Source organism: Cryptomeria japonica, chromosome 6 (assembly GCF_030272615.1).
Source record: "Cryptomeria japonica chromosome 6, Sugi_1.0, whole genome shotgun sequence".
Classification (NCBI taxonomy): domain Eukaryota; kingdom Viridiplantae; phylum Streptophyta; class Pinopsida; order Cupressales; family Cupressaceae; genus Cryptomeria; species Cryptomeria japonica.
Window position 1 is genome coordinate 275588866 of NC_081410.1, and position 18772 is coordinate 275607637.

Consider the following 18772-nt stretch of genomic DNA (forward strand, 5'->3'; position numbering starts at 1 on the left):
ATATCTATAAGAAGGTATTAATTGAAATTTTGAAAGAGACACCTTTATCTCTATACAATAAACTTGAAGCTAGGAGACTTGATTCTATCAAGAGCAATAAGGAAATCAAGGAAGTTGCACTTTTAGAATAATGTGGCTCTATAAATAATGAAGAGATGAAAAGATGTATAGATACTGCTAATAAGACAATTTTTAGTAGTAAAAATCGGAAGATAAGTCTTATGTTGGGTAGAGTAAATGAGGTGGTAAATGAGACAAGTAAGGGTTGGACAAAATTCTTTCAGAAAAACCTAGACTTTCTCACATCTTAGGAAGAATTTACAAAGGCAACATCCCCTACAATTCCTGACAAATCAAAAGGAAAGGGTATTTTAGGTAGTTCTATTCCAATTTTGACACAACCACAACCGACACAAACCAATTTTGAGCAAGAGAGTGTAAAAGACACTGGAAACACTATAGATAATACTCCACCAATAGTAACCAATACTACACCAAGTGGTGAAGCCACCGGTGCAAAAGAGGTCGAGATGGACAAGGTTAAATCAACTGAGTCCATACCTTACTATCTATTTTTAGTTCTAGTTTTTTTTTTTTTTTTGTTGCTATCCTTTTATGAGTTATTATAAGAGGAAATTTTGATGGGAATTTGGCCAATGAGTTCACCTTGTTAAGTAGCCTAATGGGTTCCTTCTATTCAAATTTGGTGAAATTTGGAGCAAAATTGGTCATTATGGCTAATTGGAGATTTAGGTTGTTGGAATCTTGAGTTGTCAAGTTGTGTTGTCATTGATGTCACTATGTGTTGTAGATGGTCTAGAAGTGAGTGTTATGATGTTGGTATATGGTCTAGTGGTGATGTTGAGCTTCTTCTGGAAGGTTGGTGTAGTGGAAGTTTTAATAGGCAGGAAATAATATTTATATGTAGGAAAGAGTATTTAATGTCTCAGTGGAAGAATGCTTTCCATTCCTCTAGTTTGAGAATATTATGGATTGTGATTATGGATATAGTGTTTATGATATGTTTATATTGCACTATTAGGTTTACAAGTCCTCTGTTCCTCAAATAGTAGAGTTAGTTATGTTGTTTTTGATAGTGAGATTGTCTGTTAGAATTGGTTTGGAGAATGTTTGGTGGTTCTTTGATATGGGGATTCAAGTTTTGTGGCTCAGAGGACATGTTTATTTGGTTTGTGTAGTATTCCAATTTATTTTTATGGTGTTGGTTTGATTGACAAGTGAAGTTATGTTGTTATGTCTTTTGTGTTCTTAATTGGTTTGGTTTCCGACTGATTAAGATGGTGTATCTTATCTGGATAATGCCCTTTTGGTCTAGATATGCATTGGAGGTTTATTTTGGATGTTGATATGGGTCTCATTATGGTGTGTGTAGATCCACATTGTGTATTTTTCTTTGGAGATTGTATTAGGGCCGATTGGTTAACATGTTTCCTTGTTCTACACGTTATGGTTGATGTCAAGTTCGGTGGATATTCTAGCATGTGTGGTTCATTTTTATCAACTTTTGAGGATGTGTTGTGATGTGTTTGGGTCCCCTTTATCTCCTTGAGTGAACCTCAATGAATGTGATAGGTCCGAGTGGCCAAATCTATGTAATGTTGTATATTTTATCTATGTATAACCTAGTTGAGAGTTTTAATGAATTACCTTGTATATATAGATGTGTGGTTGTATGAATGTAGGTATAAAATGTGTGTGAATTGGTGTGAAGTGTTGAAAACTACTAGATTTTGAGAGGGATGTTGAATCAACATATACTAAAACTTGATCAAATTAAAAAATTTATTCCCTAACATTCATTCATCACATATGCATGAAAGCAAATAACTGAAACAACAACCACATTCACACAAGTACACCTAAATTTTTACGTGGAAAAATAAAATTGGGAAAAACCATGGTGACAATCTAAATCATAATACATATTAAATGTTTACAAAAAAAATAGGCCATAGGCCATGAAGCTCACTACTCTAGACTTGTAGTCTAAGGTGCATAACCTTAGGGCAAGATACAAAAGAGAGACTCGCACAATTGAAAGACACTTCTTCAAGGAAAGATACAAATCAATTGGCTAGATACAATAAATTTAAATGATTAAATGCAAGATAAACATATCTATCAATATGTGAATACTAGTTCACTGATTAAAACTCATTTGATCCAAGCTTCATTTCTACATTGTAGCACATTTAGACCTCAATATCACCTCAAACTCACATCACATTTGTATCATACATCTTACATCCACATCTCCATATCATATATATCATAACTCAATTAATTTTTCCTATATATACCAACCGTATCATCAATATCCTTCATAAAGTTGGTCTAAAGAAAATGTAGCATGTGTATTCACCATCAGCCCAAAATTGACTTATGCAACTCATACGGAAGGCAAAAGAGATGTATAAGGAATTACACCAAGTCGACACACCTTCCAAATATTTCCAAAAAGGATCTATATTGATCACACATAACTGCTCAAATTGAAACACATAAGTCGGTGCCACAAAATAAAACATTTTGCACATATTCTTAATCCAGACCAAAATATAGGATAAGTGGACCCCCACAAAAGAAACATAATTAACTAGGAACATGATCCAATTATCTATAACACCCTTAGACTACTATAAAGATGAGGAATGCAACACATTCATCCACAACATCTTGAAATTGCATAAACTCTAAACATAGACAAATAGCACTCAGTAATCTTTCATAGCCAAACCAAACAAAAGTCACACATCCTTCATGAACATAGCATGCCAACACTATTTTCCATTTAGAACATCTTCAAATAGACTCCATACATCCACATAGAGTCTTTTCATACATACATTGTATGTGTATAATCAAACTACTCTATACATAACCAACCAACTTTTGTACCAAGGAGTTGACATCAATGTCAATCTTCGTAACATATTTACAACAATATCCCCCTTTTTCATTAATGGAAACATGCCAACACATATCTCTTCAAAACTTCTCCCCATTTGACATCAAAGACAAAGGGTGCACGAGTGCTATACAATTTTTTTTCTATGCATAGCTCCCCCTATATGCAATAATCCATCACTCCAAAAGAAGTATGTAAAAATTTGAAAAATTCCTTACCAAGGATTCATCTATACATTTTGCAAGGTAGGGACTATGATATTTTTGTGAATAACCTTTAATTTTGTCTAGGAAGAACTTCGATCGATTTCCATAAAGATTAAAACTTTGAGTTGACTCTCCATATCCAAGATGAGTTGTTATACAACATCGCTACTTACTAAAACAAATAATTATGCACTCAGTGATTGAGAATCTTTCAAAACATTTACCATGCTAGAGAGATGCATATCATAATATCCCTTAATCTATAAAAAAATTTCTTCACACATTCTTTTTTCTCCAGTAACCCATTCAAGTGTTTATATTGTTGTTCTATTTATATTCTCACCTTCACATCCTCATCATTCTTCAAATCAATTTCTTTAGATGCTTCTAAGATTTTGACCTCAAGAGCTTCAATCTACCTTTGAAATTCACTCATAGATAGGCCATGAATGACAAAACTTGTAAACTTGTATCACATTGTCTACACTTTTCTCAAACACCATAATAGTGTCCTTCAAACATTTATGTGTCTCTACACACTTAAACATTAGCAATCTTAATCTATTTTCTAACATTTTATTTTCCACAATATCTACAATCTTTATTTCAATACATCAAGATTGACCCTTCAACTCTTATAATAAAGTCCTCAATTATTATTCATCACTCAATGATTCATCAATTTTAACATCGATAAGTTTCTCATGGATAAAATTCATCATATCTTGAATCAATCTATGGACACAAAACATTTCTTTTTGGCCTTTTGATGCAAAGCATTAACCAATTGTACCATTTGGCAAGGTTATAAGTTGTCCAGTTCCAATCTCCCTTGAGTTACTGATACCTACACTACCTTAAATTTAATTCCAGGTTAAATATCCATCTTTAACTTAACTACCTCAAAGACAAAGTTATAATGTTCCACTATAGAAGGTTTCCCAGTCTCTTTCTTTGAATAAGTGAATTTTCTTAGAGCACAATTTGTCCTTCTTTCCTTCTTTTTCAATTTTATTCTTTTCTTCTTCTTGTGTCTTATTCATTTTAGAGTTATGTTCTTTAGTTACCTCTTTATTATTATCAACATGTATCTCCATTGTATTATTTTTGAATTGACTTGCATCATTTTGATCATCAACATTCAATTTCCCTATAACATCCATTGTTTACTATTCAACTTTATGCTTTTCTGCACTATCAAGAACTTTCTTGAAATGCACTTGAAAATTTGGAATAGCTTCCAGACCTCCTGTATCAATCCTTCGTTCCTCTATTCCTTTCTCCAAAGGAAGTATACTTCAACTTGAATCATAAATGCTTAATCTTGTGGTTGTCTTCTCCAAAGGAGAAGAAAAATCCTTTACTACCTCTTTAACAACTTGAACAACTATATCATCCAATTGCCTAACAATTCTCTTTATATCTTCAGGGTTTTCATCCACAATTAGATTTACTGTCTCTATCTTCCTAAATATTGCATTAAGAGTTTGTTGAATTTTTCTCCTAGCACCTTGTGATAAAGGACTACAAATCTTGTCCTAATATCATATTTTTTCACAATAGCTTTCTTCCTCTTCTCTACCAGATCTTCTAGTAATATTTTAGGAATTTCATCTTGAATATCACTCAATGTTTTGTTGAAAATAATCATAACCTAATTATAACTTTTTTAATAGTTTCCTTATCAACTGACCAAGATTCTTGATACATGTGTACAATATGTGCCAAAGATTTGTTTAAGAGAATCACATTTACAAGACTATCCAGATTGAGTGGCTGATGAAGTGGATCATCCTCATGTTTTTCTTCCTTTGAATATTTCATCTGATTTCTCTTCTCTATTTTATTCTTATTTTTCAGTAGAGATATGAGCTATTTTCTTCTTCACAAGAGGCACCTATAAATTTTACCACCTTCCTAAATAAATATTTAATATTTATTTTAACCTTATCCCCTTATTAATTAAATTCTATTTAATTGATTTCTTCACATTCATCTATTTGATTAAATAAATTACTTCATTTATTTAATTAAATTCTCATAAACCTTTTCTAGCCTTTAATTAAATAAATTATTTTATTTAATTAATTCACCTTTCTCCCTTTTAATTAAATTTACATTTAATTAAATTGATCGTTGCAAATAAATAAATTTAATTTATTTATTAAATCCCCCCACTTGTATTTATGCAAGTTGCATCTATTTTTGGTTGAAATAAAGTAATTTTATTTTAATTAAAATCCTTTTCCCTCATCCACTTGTATTTTACTACATCTCCCACTTGCCTCCTAAACCCCTTCTAGATTCTTCTAATCACTTCCAATTTAGCCTAATTCATCTCCTAATTATTGTCACATTCCTAAGTGAAAGGGAAGTCACTTCTCAAAGTCTCCAAAGTCTTCAATAACCATTAAAGGCTTTGTGTCTTCAAATGGTTAACCTCTAAAGTGATCCAAACCATTAAAGGCTCTTACAAAACCATTTATGGTTAACTCACCTTTGACCTTTGGTTAGAGACTTTCCTCTAACTTAACCATCATTTTTTGGTCGAGGGTCTCATCAAGCACTTATGGCTTTGACCATATTTATCCATTTAACCCTTGCACAAGAGTTTACCCCTTGGGTAAAACCTTTATCCATTGGATAACCCTAACCTAACCTTAACCCTTACCTCCTAGGGTAACCTTAATTTATTCTTAGGCATTGACTGCCTCTTGTATCTCCTCTCAAGCAACCTCTTGTTGACAATTGTCACCATTTCATTGGTGAAAATTGTAAACATGGATTGATTAACTTTCAATCCTAGCCCTTGTTAAGATTATTCAATCTTAACCATCCATTACCCTATTTTCCTTATAAATAGAGCTCTCATTCTTCATTATCCATATCTCCAATTTTTCATGCATCTACATTATAGCCTAGTTTACTAAGCATTTTAAACCTCTCTTTGTTAAAACATCATCATAGCATTTAGAAGCATTTTTCATATCATAGTATATTCATGCTAGACTAGTATGTCATGTTAGGATAATTTGTTAATCCTTTATCATATCATTATCTTCATCTTAAATTAATCATCATAGTTTTAACACATCATATAGATCTTAGAATGCATTCATGCATGTAGATCAAATAGCACTCGTTCTTGGAGTTATCATTCCTAAGTCACTTGCTCAATGATCTGAGAGCAAAACATTGACTTTAGGGATCCTGTGAGATAGAGAACAATGGGACACCCCTTGGGAAGTTAAACTAGTTCAATTAGTTTATATACTTGCACCAAGAGTCTCATTGGTATGTGGGTCTTTTGATCTTGATTTATTTGTTTTGATCACCATTCCTTAGCGCATTTAACTTTCTTTCTGGCGCATGTTCTTCTCTTCTTTTTTCATGCATATGAGTATAAGTATAACACATTCAAGAATCATATTAGTGTGTAGGCTCTGTCTTTTAGCGCTTTTGCACTATATTTTAGCGCATCCGATCTACATGTTAGTGCATAGCACTGGCAGAGGCAAAAAATGAATTATTTTTTGTAACCAAGTCAGAAATTTAGGCTTGTGAAGCCCACCATCAGGATCTAATTTTTGACTGATTGAGTGCAGGTTCTAACATTTCTCAGTATAGGAATAGGAGGAAGTTAGTTTATTTTTTCTTTACTTTCTTTTAAAGTTAGTAAAAAGAACTCATATTTTCCTTTATTGCAAAAAATCTAAAATGAATCTCACTTTCTCTTTTGGATGCCTAAAATAAACTTCATATTTCCTTTTGGTGCCTAAAATAAAACTCACATTTCTTTCTTGCATGGATAAAAATAACAACATCTTCCAATCTTTCCTTTTATGCAAGATAGGATCATCTTTCTTTGGGTTTTAAAAAGAACAAATTTTTTTTTTCCAATTTTAGCACAAGGTTAAAATTGAACATCACATTCCTTTGGTGCTTATTAAAATGAACTTCACCTTTGTTTTGGAAGCTTAAAAAGAACCTTCACATTTCTATTTCAAAATATTTCAAAATTAAGATTGTTGTTGTTTACATTGGCGATTCATTTTGTTGACAAGGGTTTACTTTCAAAAATATGTTGCTATCTTCACATTGCTTTATTTGGATAAAAAGAACATCATGTCTTCCTGGAGCAACATCTCCATCTAGCTTAGATAATTTTGCAATGAAGATTTAAAAAGAATCCTTGTCTTTTGTGTTTGTGAGGTGATAGGTATATGCTCTCACCTTCAATAGATGATCAAAAAGCCAAAACCATCTCTTTCATGATTTCTTTCAGTTTCATGCATTAACACCTTTAGATGGTCTGCCCTCCTGAGTTGCCCTTAGGGTGCAATTAAGGCCAATGAAAGGGGAGAAAACTAAGTGGGAAATAGATTTATCATCAAGTTTTCCAACCCACTATAATCAAATGTGGAGGTTGATGAAAATCCTCTCCAACGGTTTTGCTCAGTGATTAGTCTTCCCCCAGTATCTTTAAGATACATAAAGCCTTTGTTATAAAGGTTGGAAAGCCTCCTGAGGGAGTTTATCACTGAAGACCGAATGAAAGCCTAATGAAAAACCATAGAAGTAGAAGCTTTGAGCCGAGTCAGTTACCAAACATTGGCAATATCATAGTGCCAGGGTGGGGAAGAATCCGCCCCCAAGATCACTCACCATATATCTCCCAAGATAACTACCCAATTGTGAAGCAGTTCACTTTAGGTTAATTTCTAGCCAAAGGAAAAAAAATGGGTGCCCCCTAGGGGGTGACAAGGCTGTTTGAGCTGATAGAGTATTGAGACTAGTGGGCTATGATATTGTCAATGACCCATGAATAAAGAGTCTATTTGATCTGTCTTTTTGTAATCTAAACCAGTGAAAACATCAGGGATTTGAAAACATCCTCAAAAGAACATACACTATTTGTTTAGCATAGAAAAGTTGTTATCACTTCTATCTGCTATGTTTTCAATTCATTTTTGAGAAAATCATACATCAAGTCACAAATTTATTTCTCAACATCACAACGAAAACATCAAAACAAAGTTATTAGGACAGTTAGCACATAGGAGCAACATCCTAGCGCATCTCAACCATCTGATAGCACATTTCAACCAAAAGTTAGAGCTTTCATTATTCACATTAGTGCATGATTAGTATCATACTGGTAAAAATTCAGATAATGCTTGTCAACATCACTGTAGCGCATAGGAGTATCAGCCTAGCGCATCAGAAGTATATTATAGCACATTTATACCAAACATTAGTGCCTTAGAGGGACATATTAATGCATAACCGATTCAACAATTGTGTTATCAAACAATATAAAATAGCGCATTTGAGAGGAAGCATAGTGCATCTAGAACATTCTGTAGCACTTTGAGAACATCCTTTAGCACATTAGGTCTCTATTCTAGCGCATGGTCAAAATTAGTAAAAAACAAACATCAAACCAATCACCTTGTGAAATTTTCATCAACAGTTTCAGATACCCTTTTAGGTCCTCTAACAAATCCAACAATAAAATTTCAAAAAGGGATCATAAGTGAGAAATTTTTGAATCGAACTAAGCACTCTTAGAAAGAGATTTCAAATCTTCAGCTATCTTGAGATCAAATTTCATTCAACAAGATTAAGGAGTATTAGGACAGTGATCAAAGGTTCCACAATCCAACGAATCCTATCAAACCAATACCTAGTTAGGTGCTCAAGTTATCAAATTAAGTTTCTAGATTGTGAAACTTGACTCATATCATTTGGCGCACTTTGTCATAGAAGTGAATCAAACTAAACTTCTATTTGACAAGTAAACCCAAGTTTCCAAAATGAAGTATCCATATCCGAACATCAACATCAACATTGATCATTTGTGTATGACCACTCCCCATATTTTGAGAAGAAGAAGTCTTCATCAAAAGACTAAGTTGAAGAAGAGACAACCTAGTTCTAAGTCACTTATCAAAAGGAATAAATATCTCTATATCAACCGTCAACTCTTTACATCACATCGTGCATTCTTGTATCATATGCGGTTGTATATCCAAGGAAAAACCAACGAATTTGACAACGAACCTTTGAGAAGTAGGGCTTACATTCAGAAAGCAACATTCAACCAATGCCTTAATAGAGGAGGAGGGATTAACCCTGCTTTGTTTCCAAAGTTTCTTATCACTTACAACGAAGCTCGACCTAAGCCACCAACTCCACCAAGAACCCCAATAGAAGAAGAAGAATTCATTATAGTAGAGATATATTAATGCTCACTATCACTCGATCTCAAAGAAACAAGAAGAAGCAATCACAACCAAAATCAAGTATGAGTCGTAGACTGTCCAATATTTTTGATGGATATGCAAATATGAGAGAAATAGAGATCACCGACGAGCTTCTCCAAGAATCTCAAGAAAATGTGGTTTTCCAAAAACTTGTAGAAATATTTATAGAAATGGATAAGAAAAAATATCTACTCATGCTAACTAGAAAAGGAGTCAATATTCCTCAGGATTTTGACATGAAAAATTTGAGGAATAGAGATGAGAGAATTTGAAGAACAAGGGCGATGCTTATCAAGAACATTTGAGAGAAGAAGAAACACATGATCAAGGAAACATACACAACCGAGATCACACCCATGAACAAGATAACACTCACGAATAAGACAATACCTGCAATCAGGACAATCTTAATGAATGAGGGGAAGCTCCCCATCGAAGGACAAATGCACCCATAGCTTCTCTTACACAACAACTCCAAATACTTCAAAGACAAATACAAGACATGCAACAAGGGACCATAGTACAATACTCCTTAGACAAAATTTGTCCTTATCCTTTTAATAGGAGATTGAACATGGTACCTTTTCCCCCAAATTCAAATATACCAAAGTATGACAAATATGATGGTAAGAGTGATCCCCATGATCACGTTTGAGAATTTTGTACTATGAATTTGGAGTTTTCTCACAACGACACATACTTAATGAGGTTATTACCAAGAAGTTTGGGAGGGAAAATAATGGAGTGTTTTTCAAAACTCACACCTCCCATCAGATTATTTGATGAGTTGGTAAATAAATTCATAACACAATACTCCTATAACATCCAACACGCAATCACCATGCTTGATGTGTGTAATACCAAACAAAAGAACAATAAAACATTCATGGTGTTTTTACAATGATGGAGACGCATGGTTGCAAGGTATCCACGAGATGTGTCTGATAAGGAAAAGATGGAAATCTTCATAGACAATCTGAATAGTGAAATGAGTTATCATCTCAAACTACAATGTATACCATCTTTTACAAAATTGATAGAAAATGGTATCCAAGTAGAGGAAGATTCCATCAAGAAAGGAACCTTAAATTTCTTTAAAGAGGGTGTTAATTCATCAAACAATAACACCTTTAACAATCAAAACAATAACAACAATTCAGACAAGTCCAGATTTTGGACAAGGAACAAAAACATTGTTAATGATGGGGTAATCGATACCAACAATGTAAAGTATAAACAACCAGTGTTGAATTTATCAAACAACCCACCATCCAATAATGATAAAAAAGTGCTAATGAAGGCACTCACACTTATCAATGAAATACCAACCAAGGAGCTTCAATGTCAAACAACAACAAGAATCACCAAGGCAACAACAAGAACAACCAAGAGAACCACACAAACCAAAGAGGCAATACTAATACTTTCTTGTATCGACAACTGTACATGCCATTAGGACAAACCTTGGAATCAAAATTTCAAGAGCTATTGGAAAATAAGATCATCACATTGCCAGCCACAAGAAACTTTGAACCCCAAGTCAAACCACCATGGTGGAATGACAGATTATTGTGATTATCATCAAAACAAGGGGTATAACACAAATGATTACATGAGACTGAAGAATATAGTTCAAGACATGATAGACAAGGGCGACTTAATGATCGATGGTCATAAAACCAATAGTGACCATGAAGCTCTAAAAAATCCTCTTCCCAATTACGACAAGGGAGGAGCATCAACGTCAAATAACACCAAAGGAGTTCGTATTAATGACATATATGAAAACACAATTAATCACATATCAACATGTGACAATCAAGTGAATTTCATAAAAATCAAAGACAAGCAAGAACATGCGTTGATAAATGTGACAACAAGAGCGCAAAAATATGTCTTGAAAGGGAACACATCATTTTAGCAGAAGATGCTAATTATATCAGAGAGTCATCATGTAAGAACAAAGTTCGAGAGAAATTATTTTATGAAAGGATAAATGGTACATATTAATCTCATCATTACCCTTTTTGGTTTGTACTTCAATGACAGAGTTTGGAGCGAGGCAGATTGTTAGATGATGACCTATCTCAGGCGTTGCATTAATGAGTATAGGTGTGAAAGGCCTTATCATATTAAGTACTGGGTTAATTTGCATGTTTTAAAGGGCTACTTGAAAAACAAGATAATTACCTTGGTTTTCAATTCCAGCTTCTCTGTTCTTCAACATCTAGTTAGTTTGTGCTCTCCTGAGGGTTTCGATTTGAACTGATTCTACATTATGGGTGAAAATATCAACCGTAATGAGCCCACCAGCTATGATAGTTGAAAGGGTGAAAGGAAAATTGGAGAAGGCTACATAAAAATGGTTTCACTGATTATACGGAGAAATTGCATGGGAGAAAGAAGCCAGTTTCTCGTGGTTTTGCCAAGGGTTGGAAAAATAATAGAGTAACTCTGTGTGGTCAGACCTGGAGAGTGGATGAAGATTTAGTGGCCGAGATGACTGGTTTGCAGAAGGATGACATCGAGTTTTATATAGATCGTAAGTTCTCGGTGGAAGCCATAAAAAATTTCCCCAAGAACAAAGAAGAAAGGGATCGCCTTGCCAAAAAGGATAATATTTCCTATTATCTCCCTAATCAGGTAAACTCCTTTTGGCAGAAAATGTTGAAAGTGTCAATGGAGTATCCTGACTGGTCAGAGGGTGAGATCATAAAGGGAGATGTGAAGCACCTTGAGGATGTGGTGAGGACTCTCAAAGAAAAGGGTGAGTCTGATTATGAACTAATAAACAACAGGGTTCAAAAAATTGAGAGTGCTCTAAGGAAAATCATGGAGTATAGCTTGGCTATGATGAAGGTGACTTCCCAAAATATGAATGTGCTAGTTTCCTACTTGGAGAAGGATAAGAAGAACAAAAATACTATGATTGTTGATGATGAGCTGGGTTCTAGCTCTATCCAACATTCTTCCAGACGCAGAACTAGGAAAAATGCTAAAGAGTTGGACTTCAAGACTAAAGGTTATCAATAGGTGCAGGAAAGCAAAGACCTTAAAGAGGTAGCAAATGAAATTATGATGCTTGTCAAGGATGCTGAGGAGACCATAAATATTTTCACCTAGATGTTCCAGTTTTGTTTTAAGTGTGCCAGTATTTCGCTGGTCTTTTGTTGTACTTTTCTCTAGCTGCTTTCTTTTATGATGATCTTTTGTTGCCTTTCTTTCTGCATTCTGTCCTTTCTTGCTTCTCTAAAACTTTTCTTTATGATATGTAAGTGGGTTTTGGGTCCCTTAAAACCATTTTTCCTTAATAAAAAACATCAACAACTCTCCCCAAGACTCAATATAGTTTGGTTGACCAACTACGGAGAACACTCGCTCAGATATATATACTTGAGTTGCTCAAACTTTCACCAAAACACAAGGATATCTTAGAGAAAGCTCTTATCGAAACAACCATTCCAAATTATCTGGATATTGATCAATTCCAATCCATGGTGGCCCATATGATGGTTCCACATAACATATCTTTTTCTGAACACGATGATGTCTCCTTGAATCATCCACATAACACCCCACTACATTTTGAGGTCTCAGTCTATAAACATCGGGTGAAAAAAGTATTAATAGATGAAGGAGTTGGGCTCAATATATGTACTCTAAATCTTATCTATGCATTGGGATTCTCTGTGTAGTCTATTGATCCCAAAAAGAAAATCACTATCAAAGCCTACAATGATGAAGAGAGGTCATTTGAAGGAACTGTAATACTACCCATTTAGGTAGGTATTGCACAAAGAGACACCATGTGCCAAGTCTTGGACATAGACTTTCCATACAATATACTATTGGGTCATCCATGGATCCATGAAATGCAAGCGGTGCTTTCCATGTACCATCAATGTATCAAGTTCCCCTACAATGGACATGAAATTTCAATATCTGCAGATAATAACCCTTTTTAGTATTGCAATGCTATGGGGGTAGCTCAAGATAGTCTAGTTCCACAAAACAGGGAGGCCCAAGCTTCCTCATCATCCAACCATCAAGAAGAACTCAGGTCCCTATCCATGAACTTCAAGCAAAAGATGAAAATAAAGGACCAAGACATGGGGGAGTACTCTTTTGAACCCTTATGTCTATCTAAATTGCCAAATTCACCAAGGTCTTATGGACAACCTTCCACATCAAGACATCAAGAAACACAACCCATCACCAAGTTTAATGGTAAATTTATCCAAATAGGCACGCTGGCTGAAGAATCAAAAGATAAAGACATCTTTAGCTGACTATACAAGGATGAAGAAATCAGAGCTACTACCATAGACGTAGTCGTACCAACAAAACAATATGGAAATGGGTTCCAGATCATGCAATGAATGGGATACAAAGGAAAAGAACCTATTGGCAAGCACCAAGAAGGCATCATAGAACCCCTACAACTTCATTTAAAATTTGCAAAAGACAAAACAAGACTTGGGTATGGGCAACATATTCCGCCTGTGCAAAAGAAAAATCATCATAAAAAACCTCAATGGAAAGAAAAGAAAAGAAAAAAATACATAATGAAGACTCATGGCAAGAGGCATGGAATCAAGTAGTAGAAAAGACAAGGAAGGAGCAAAAACATGAAGAAGACGAGAAATGACAAGAAGAGCTCACTATTCAAAAGGAGGAAGCTTCTTATAAAAAAGTACATCATGTATAAGAACCTGATCAAACCAAGGTTGAGCCGCAACCTAAAGAAATTGCTGCTCATACAAAAGAAATGGTGTATGAACAAATTTAAAGAGTACAAGCCAAGAATGATCCCAAATCAGAACAAGCTACTAAACTTATGTCAATTATTAGTGATCTTTTCTCACCATATAATATACCTGTCAAATTCAGTGAGGTAACCTGGGATAGTGATTCTGAAACCGATTCCAATGAATATGAGTGGGATAGTTGTTCTGATGTTGTTGAAGATATTGAGGTGGATACAATCCATGCATACACACCCATTTATCATGAGGGACAAGGCTCAAGATCTTGACCATTTGAATTCAGACCACAACATATTTATGAGGCTAGTGAGAATGAGCAACGACAATACGAACAAGAAAATATCGAAGAGAATACCATCGAAGACCTCAAAAATATCATATACCTCACTGATATCCCAAATAACTATGAAAATGAATCCATCATGATACTTAAAACATCTGATCTTAACCCACCAAATGACTCCTTACTGCTCATATATCTTGATCTCATAGACTGGGAAGAACCCAAGCATCATGATATACCAATATTCCCAAAAAATGAATCAATTGTCCAATACCTATGCTTAGTCAACCCAGGAACATGCTCCACCAGTAAACTGCATAATGATATCTGCAATCAGGGGAGTGCCAAGTCTCCCAATCGCACAAATGAAATACAAAATGGATCTAATGGTGAAAACCATTTAATGGCAGTATTAGATCGCAAAAATTAAATAAAGTAAAAACAAAGGACGTATATGAAGGTGAAAACTTTTTTGAGGCACCTAAAGATGGGAGACTTGACACTCTTCTTGAACAATATCAGGAAAGGTCACTAATCTTGATTGAGACAACTCAATCAATAAATATCGACACTGAAGTGACAATCAAAACAATACATCTGGCAGAATCACTCACAAAAAAAGAACAACCAAATTTTATCAAATTCTTCAAGGAGAAGCAAATCAATTTTTCTTGGTCTTATGCTGACATGCCAGGGGTAGATCTAAATCTAATCATACATCACTTATCCATTTCTCCTGGAGGTAAACCTGTCAAACAAAAATTAAGGAAGATGAATCCACATGTGGCATTATTGGTCAAAGCAGAACTGAAAAAGTTATTAAATGTCAGATTCATCTGACCTATAGAATATGTCGAATGGATCTCAAATATTGTACCAGTTTCCAAACTAGATAAAAGCATAAGGATTTACACAGAATTCAGAGACCTAAATAATGCATGTCCAAAGGATGATTTTCCTTTACCAAGCATCGACACTATTGTTGATCTAACAACAAGGCACACAATGCTATCTCTAATGGATGACTTCTCTGGCTATAACCAAATCAAGATAGCCCCGGAGGATCAAGATAAAACCAGATTCAGCTGTCCATGGAGAACATATTGTTGGAACATCATGCCTTTTGGCTTGAAAAATGCTAGAACAACTTATTAAAGAGCCCTGACAACAATCTTCCACGACATGCTGCATACTTTCATGGAGGATTATGTGGATGATTTTCTAGCTAAATCATTCACCAGAGAAGAACACCTGGGCATACTGGATAAAATATTTCAATGATTAAAGCAATTCAATGTTAGATTAAACCCTAAGAAGTGTGCCTTCGGGGTCACATCCGACAAATTATTGGGCTACATTGTATCAGAAAAGGGCATCGAAGTAGATCCAACAAAGGTTCAACCTATCATGGAGATGCCACCTCCAAAAACATTTAGCCAACTATGATCTCTGCAGGACATGCTACAATCGATCAGACGATTCATCACTTGGTTAGCAGATAAATGTCTTCCATTCAATCATCTGTTTCATTAGAATATACCTTTTAGATGGGAAGACAAATGTGCAGAATCATTCCACCAGCTCAAACAATATCTAATGAATCCACCAGTTTTGGTACCACCAATAGCAGGCAAGCCACCCATTCTCTATATATCAACAACAAAAGTATCCTTGGGGGCATTGCTAGCACAAGAAGATCCCACAGGAAAAGAAAGGGTTATCTATTACATTAGCAAGACTTTAAACATATATGAACTCAATTATACATTCATTGAAAAGGCTTGCTTAGCAGTGGTGTTTGCTTCTCAAAAGTTCCGCTACTATATGCTAGCCCACAAAATCAAGTTGATATCAAAGATCAATCCTCTCAAATATCTACTCAAAAAAGTTGTTCTCATAGGAAGATTAGCTAAGTGGGTCACGATCCTAAGTGAGTTCGACATTCAATACATAGAAAGATGAGCTATCAAAGGACAAGATATTGCAGATCAACTAGCAAAAAGCACCACTGCCAGACCAACACCCACTACAGGTAGAATTTCCAGATATGGATGTGCTCACTATCACACCCAAGAAATGGACCCTATACTTTGATGGATCTTATACACAACATGGTGTTGGCATTATAACAGACAAGGGAGATTGTTGGCATTTCAATAAGGATATTGAGAAGGTTGTTGATGATTATGGATATAACTGCTAAAGGATGTTTACTATCTTAATATTATTATTTTGTCATTGATGTCAAGAAATTGATTTTCTATTTAGTATGATGTTGCCATATCTTAAGAAGTATGATTTGATGTGTATAAAGATGTCGGTAAAAGACACAGAAAGAATGTGATGAATAAAGGGAGGAATAAGTTATTCAATGGGCAACTATTACCAAGTTAGACAATGATGAGATCATGATGTTTAGATTGTTTTGATATCCTACATATGTTATTGATTGTAAGGTTAATACTATACTATGTTACCAAGCAAAGAACCTAGTCGGTAAACCCTAAGGTTATCGCTATCGGGTAATGAAGGTGGAATGTCTACCGAGTGAAGTTTAGTATTTACCGAGTTGCAACCGAGTAATAACAGAATGCATTGAATGAATAAAAGCATTATTTAATGAAGGAAACTGATGAGCTAGTTATGATTAAATGATTGGTATGCCATGAATGAAGTTTGTTAAAGAATCTATGGCAAAGGAAAATCGGCAGGAAGATCTACAGCTCAGATTGAACCACAATACCCTAGCACAAGTTCCAAGAAATGTATGCAAGTTCCAAGGTGGGGTAAAACATTTTCAGATTGAAGGATACATTGAACCTGGTCAAGTTTGAAGATCTGATGGCTATGATTGATCATGGGATATGTGATCAAGGAGATTAAGTGGTTGGCAAATTGTTTATAAATAAGGAACTACTGATAAACAATGTATGCGGGCAAGTGTATGCACAGAGATGCTACATAGTGATTACCGAGCACATAAGCTTGAAGACCTATTTGAATAACAGAGTATAGAGCCCAGTAGATGGACAAGATTAGTCCTATGACTAAATTGTATTGAGCAAATAAGAATCTGCTTTAGCATTTTTAGATGTGAAGTTGCAGATAGATTTTTATTATTGTTATTTTGTAAAGTGATAGAAAATCTCTTAACTGAGTGGACTTAACAGTCTTATTTGTAAAACCCTCTAGCAAGGTAACATTCTGATTGAGTGTTTGAAATCCTTTAACAAGGTCACTTCTAACAAGGTGAAGATCCTAACAGATCCGAGGGAAATCCCTTAAACGAGTCACATCTAGCAATGTGTTTGTAATTTTTATTAGGATTTTCTTTTAACCGAGCATCCTCTAGAAGAGTATATTTCTTAGTGGGTCCGAAATCCCACAGTGGTTTTTCCCTATTTGGGTTTCCACATTAAATCTGGTGTTATGAGTGTTATGATGTTTATATGCTTATGAGTTTGCATGTTTAGCAGTTTTGGTTATATTGCTGAAGTATATGTTACCGAGGTTGAATCTGTTGTTTTTATGGAAGAAAAGTTTGTATGATTCACCCCCCCCCTCATCTTATTAGCTTGGCATCTGTACTTAACATTAAGTATCAGAACTATCACATGGATCGAGTGTCGACATCCTGTTCATCAGTCTAGAGGGGCACACAATTCCAAGATCTTATAGAGTGATGTTTCCATGCACCAACAATATTGTTGAATATGAAGCCCTAGTAATAGGAATCAAAGTAGTCGTGGAATGAAGAATCACAAAATTGAAAGTCTATGGAGATTCTCAATTAGTTATTAATCAAATCAATGATGACTATCAGACGAAAGATGATAAGATAATGCCTTACAAGAGAATGGTGGATGACTTCAAAAAGTACTTTGTGCATATCAGCTTTGAGAAAATTCCAATAGTGGACAAAAGAGTTGTCGATGCAATGGCCACTATCGCCTCACTTCTACAAATTCCAGATAAATAGAATCATTATGAATTCCTGGTGGAGCAATTATTTTTCCTAGCCTATGACAATTCCACATCCCAAGTCATCTATGCCTTGACCGACTGATTCACCTCTATACAGGTTGATCTATGATTATCTCAAAAACAATACTCTCCCTCTTGACCTATCTTGCAACCAAAAATGAAACTTCATTCGACAAGCCACCCGCTATACCTTAACCGCTGACACACTTTAACGTCGAGGTCAAGATGGTACTCTTCTTCAATGCCTCGATCGTAACAAATCTAACTTTGCCTTACATGAGCTTGACGAAGGTATTTATGGTACGCATTCAAGTGGTCCTACTCTCACCAAGAAACTT